Source organism: Oncorhynchus keta, chromosome 19 (genome assembly GCF_023373465.1).
Source record: "Oncorhynchus keta strain PuntledgeMale-10-30-2019 chromosome 19, Oket_V2, whole genome shotgun sequence".
NCBI classification, from domain to species: domain Eukaryota; kingdom Metazoa; phylum Chordata; class Actinopteri; order Salmoniformes; family Salmonidae; genus Oncorhynchus; species Oncorhynchus keta.
In genome coordinates this window covers 74,870,353-74,875,904 of record NC_068439.1, presented here as the reverse complement: position 1 = coordinate 74,875,904, position 5,552 = coordinate 74,870,353, and positions in this window count along the sequence as shown.

Genomic DNA, 5,552 nt, shown 5'->3' with positions numbered 1-5,552 from the left:
CCATAAAAAGCAGAGGATTGCCTCTCACTAGCTCACTGTTAACCCATAAAAAGCAGAGGATTACCTCTCACTAGCTCACTGTTAACCCATAAAAAGCAGAGGATTACCTCTCACTAGCTCACTGTTAACCCATAAAAAGCAGAGGATTGCCCCTCACTAGCTCACTGTTAACCCATAAAAAGCAGAGGATTACCTCTCACTAGCTCACTGTTAACCCATAAAAAGCAGAGGATTACCTCTCACTAGCTCACTGTTAACCCATAAAAAGCAGAGGATTACCTCTCACTAGCTCACTGTTAACCCATAAAAAGCAGAGGATTGCCCTCACTAGCTCACTGTTAACCCATAAAAAGCAGAGGATTACCCTCACTAGCTCACTGTTAACCCATAAAAAGCAGAGGATTACCTCTCACTAGCTCACTGTTAACCCATAAAAAGCAGAGGATTACTTCTCACTAGCTCACTGTTAACCCATAAAAAGCAGAGGATTACCTCTCACTAGCTCACTGTTAACCCATAAAAAGCAGAGGATTGCCTCTCACTAGCTCACTGTTAACCCATAAAAAGCAGAGGATTACCTCTCACTAGCTCACTGTTAACCCATAAAAGCAGAGGATTACTTCTCACTAGCTCACTGTTAACCCATAAAAAGCAGAGGATTACCTCTCACTAGCTCACTGTTAACCCACAAAAAGCAGAGGATTACTTCTCACTAGCTCACTGTTAACCCATAAAAAGCAGAGGATTGCCTCTCACTAGCTCACTGTTAACCCATAAAAAGAGAAGAAAAGGAGGACAAGGGGATTGGAGGAGCATGGAGAGAAGGGGACGACGAATGGAGAGAAGGGGTGAATCTCCTTCCCCCTCCCACCTCCCTGTACATGCAGGCATGCATGAGTGTGTGTCCTATGCTTACTGGTGAATCATCTTCATTTAAAACAGTTTACTACAGCAGGAAAGTAATCCTGCACTAACAAGAAATGTGAATTATTACGTGGATTATAATTAGTGCATGTTGTTTGTAGGTGTTGATATATTTTACGTCAGGGCATATCAAGTCCTTGACTATACTGCAAGTTTGCATTTTCCTCCTGCAGGAAAATTCTCATCAACAAAAGAGTCATCAAATAAAGATCCTACATCTGTAATTAACCTATAAGTATCAGTGAAAGCAAGTCCCTGTCTTAACTTCTTGCGTCGAGCCATCCCGGATCCGGGATCGTGACGACAGCCTCAAGCTATTACCATAACGCAACGTTAACTATTCATGAAAATCGAAAATGAAATGAAATCAATATGATAGCTAGCGTAGCATTTAGCGTTAGCATTCAGCAGGCAACATTTTCACAAAAACCAGAAAAGCATTCAAATAAAATCATTTACCTTTGAAGAACTTTGGATGTTTTCAATGGGGAGACTCTCAGTTAGATAGCAAATGTTCAGTTTTTCCTGAAAGATTATTAGCTTAGGAGAAATCGCTCCGTTTTCTGCGTCACGTTTGGCTACCAAAAAAACGAAAATTCAGTCAATAAAACGCAGAACTTCAGTGTTTTCTTTCCAAAGCTGTCAATTATATGCATAGTCGAGCATATTTTTGTGACAAAATATTGCGCTTAAAACGGGCACGTTTTTTTTAATCCAATAATGAAATAGCGCCCCCATAGCTTCAACAGGTTAAAGACCCTCATCTCTGATCCAGAGTGGATGGTTCAGAGATTGAAGAACTACTCATTTTCTCTCTCTCTTTCTCTTCTCTGTGTATGTGTGTTTCTTTGTGTCTCTGTCTCTCTGTCACAATTGAAGATAGTGGATGATACCAAGACCAAGATGTATTTTAACCATTAGTCCGTATTGGGAGATAGAAGGTACATGCAATGCATCCATCAAACCTAATGATAAAACCTGATCAATGAGGGAGATACCACTGGACATGAAACAGTGGGGGGGATCAGGGATCAATTACCTTGTATGTGGGTTGGTTCAGGCGTGAGGCTGTCCCATTGGTCCTGGTCAGTTGGTAGTTGGTGATAGACAGTGGGAGGGCAAGACAATAAGGGGGACCCCCTGTGTCTGTGGTGGTCATTAGGAGTGGAAGGGTTGTGTGGAGGTTGTCATTAGGTTGTGGGTTAAACATTAATCCAGCAAGTACTGTGTGAAGCTGTAGGGGGACAATACAAAAGAAAGTGAAAGGGGTTTGATGTATAGATCAGGAGTTTGTTGTCAACTCCATGCAGGTATGTGTGAGAGATGTATGATACCTAGCCTGCTTCCTTCAACTACCTAAGTGGGAACAGAACAAGATACTAGGGGTGTGGCCCTCCACCAGCGTTGACAGAGGGTATCACCCACCCCCACCCCACATTGACAACGGCACAGTGGGGGGGCTATTGGTGGCCCCTCAGGCCCCTCAGGACCCCTGAGAATGCTTGAGGCTAATCCTCCTGGAATGTTGCAGGAATGTAAAAGAATCACACACAAGAGAGAGAGAGGGGGGGGTATAGACAGTGGGAGAAGTGGAGATGAGGAGAGAGAGGTGGGAGAGGGGGAGGAGAGAATAGAGAGCGGTGGGAGAGGAGAAGGGGAGGAGAGGAGAGAATAGAGAGAGGTGGGAGAGAAGGAGAGGAGAAGAGAATACAGAAAGAGGTGGGAGAGGAGGAGAGAATAAAGAGAGAGGTGGGAGAGAGGGAGAGGAGGAGAGAATAGAGAGAGAGGTAGGAGAGGGAGAGAGAATAAAGAGAGAGGTGGGAGAGGAGGAGAGAATAGAGAGAGAGGTGGGAGAGGAGGAGAGAATAGAGAGAGAGGTGGGAGAGGGAGAGAGAATAAAGAGAGAGGTGGGAGAGCGAGAGAGAATAAAGAGAGAGGTGGGAGAGGAGGAGAGAATAGAGAGAGAGGTGGGAGAGGAGGAGAGAATAAAGAGAGAGGTGGGAGAGGAGGAGAGGAGAAGAGAATAGAGAGAGAGGTGGGAGAGGAGGAGAGAAGAGAATACAGAAACAGGTGGGAGAGGGAGAGAGAATAAAGAGAGAGGTGGGAGAGGGAGAGAGAATAAAGAGAGAGGTGGGAGAGAGGGAGAGGAGGAGAGAATAGAGAGAGAGGTGGGAGAGGAGGAGAGAAGAGAATACAGAAAGAGGTGGGAGAGGGAGAGAGAATAAAGAGAGAGGTGGGAGAGGGAGAGAGAATAAAGAGAGAGGTGGGAGAGAGGAGAGAATAGAGAGAGAGGTGGGAGAGGGAGAGAGAATAAAGAGAGAGGTGGGAGAGAATAAAGAGAGGTGGGAGAGAGGGAGAGGAGGAGAGAATAGAGAGAGAGGTGGGAGAGGAGGAGAGAATAGAGAGTGGTGAGAGGAGAAGGGGAGGAGAGGAGAGAATAGAGAGGTGGGAGAGGGAGAGGAGAAGAGAATACAAAAGAGGTGGGAGGAGGAGAGAATAAAGAGAGAGGTGGGAGAGAGGGAGAGGAGGAGAGAATAGAGAGAGAGGTAGAGAGGGAGAGAGAATAAAGAGAGAGGTGGGAGAGGAGGAGAGAATAGAGAGAGAGGTGGGAGAGGAGGAGAGAATAGAGAGAGAGGTGGGAGAGGGAGAGAGAATAAAGAGAGAGGTGGGAGAGCGAGAGAGAATAAAGAGAGAGGTGGGAGAGGAGGAGAGAATAAAGAGAGAGGTGGGAGAGGAGGAGAGAATAAAGAGAGAAGTGGGAGAGGAGGAGAGGAGAAGAGAATAGAGAGAGAGGTGGGAGAGGAGAGAAGAGAATAAAGAGAGAGGGAGAGGGAGAGAGAATAAAGAGAGAGGTGGGAGAGGGAAGAATAAAGAGAGAGTGGGAGAGAGGGAGAGGAGGAGAGAATAGAGAGAGAGGTGGGAGAGGAGGAGAGAAGAGAATACAGAAAGAGGTGGGAGAGGGAGAGAGAATAAAGAGAGAGGTGGGAGAGGGAGAGAGAATAAAGAGAGACGTGGGAGAGGAGGAGAGAATAGAGAGAGAGGTGGGAGAGGAGGAGAGAATAAAGAGAGAGGTGGGAGAGGAGGAGAGGAGAAGAGAATACAGAAAGAGGTGGGAGAGGGAGAGAGAATAAAGAGAGAGGTGGAGAGAGGGAGAGGAGGAGAGAATAGAGAGAGAGGTGGGAGAGGGAGAGAGAATAAAGAGAGAGGTGGGAGAGGAGAGAGAATAAAGAGAGAGGTGGGAGAGAGAATAAAGAGAGGTGGGGAGAGAGGGAGAGAGGGAGAGGAGGGAGAGAGAGAGAGAGGTGGGAGAGGAGGAGAGAATGCAGAGAGAGAGGTGGGAGAGGGAGAGAGAATAAAGAGAGAGGTGCGAGAGCGAGAGAGAATAAAGAGAGAGGTGGGAGAGGAGGAGAGAATAAAGAGAGAGCTGGGAGAGGGAGAGAGAATAGAGAGAGAGAGGTGGGAGAGGAGGAGAGAATAAAGAAGAGCTGGGAGAGGGAGAGAGAATAAAGAGAGAGGTGGGAGAGGTATAGAGAATGAGGAGAGAGGTGGGAGAGAGGGAGAGAGGCGAGAATAGAGAGAGAGGTGGGTGAGGGAGAGAATAAAGAGAGAGTTGGGAGAGAGGGAGAGGAGAGAGGAGAAGAGAATACAGAAAGGGGTGGGAGAGGGAGAGAGAATAAAGAGAGAGTTGGGAGAGAGGGAGAGGAGGAGAGGAGGAGAGGAGAAGAGAATAAAGAGAGAGGTGTGAGAGGGAGAGAGAATGAAGAGAGAGGTGGGAGAGGAGGAGAGAATAAAGAGAGAGGTGGGAGAGGGAAAGAGAATAAAGAGAGAGGTGGGAGAGGGAGAGAGAATAAAGAGAGAGGTGGGAGAGGTTCAGAGAATAAAGAGAGAGGTGGGAGAGGATCAGAGAATAAAGAGAGAGGTGGGAGAGGAGGAGAGAATAAAGAGAGAGGTGGGAGAGGAGGAGAGGAGAATAGAGAGAGAGGTGGGAGAGGAGGAGAGGAGAAGAGAATGCAGAAAGAGGTGGGAGAGGGAGAGAGAATAAAGAGATAGGTGGGAGAGAGAATAAAGAGAGGTGGGAGAGAGGGAGAGGAGGAGAGAATAGAGAGAGAGGTGGGAGAGGAGGAGAGGAGAAAATAATACAGAAAGAGGTGGGAGAGGGAGAGAGAATAAAGAGAGAGTTGGGAGAGGGAGAGGAAGAGAGGAGAAGAGAATAAAGAGAGAGGTGGAGAGGGAGAGAGAATAAAGAGAGAGGTGGGAGAGAGGGAGAGGAGGAGAGGTGTGAGAGGGAGAGAGAATAAAGAGAGAGAAGGGATAGGTTCAGAGAATAAAGAGAGAGTTGGGAGAGGATCAGAGAATAAAGAGAGAGATGGGAGAGGGTCAGAGAATGAAGTGAGAGGTGGGAGAGGGGGAGAGGAGGAGAGAATAGAGAGAGAGGTGGGAGAGGAGGAGAGGAGAAGATAATACAGAAAGATGTGGGAGAGGGACAGAGAATAAAGAGAGAGGTGGGAGAGAGGGAGAGGAGGAGAGGAGAAGAGAATAAAGAGAGAGGTGTGAGAGGGAGAGAGAATGAAGAGAGAAGTGGGAGAGGAGGAGAGGTGGGAGAAGAGAATAAAGAGAGAGGTGTGAGA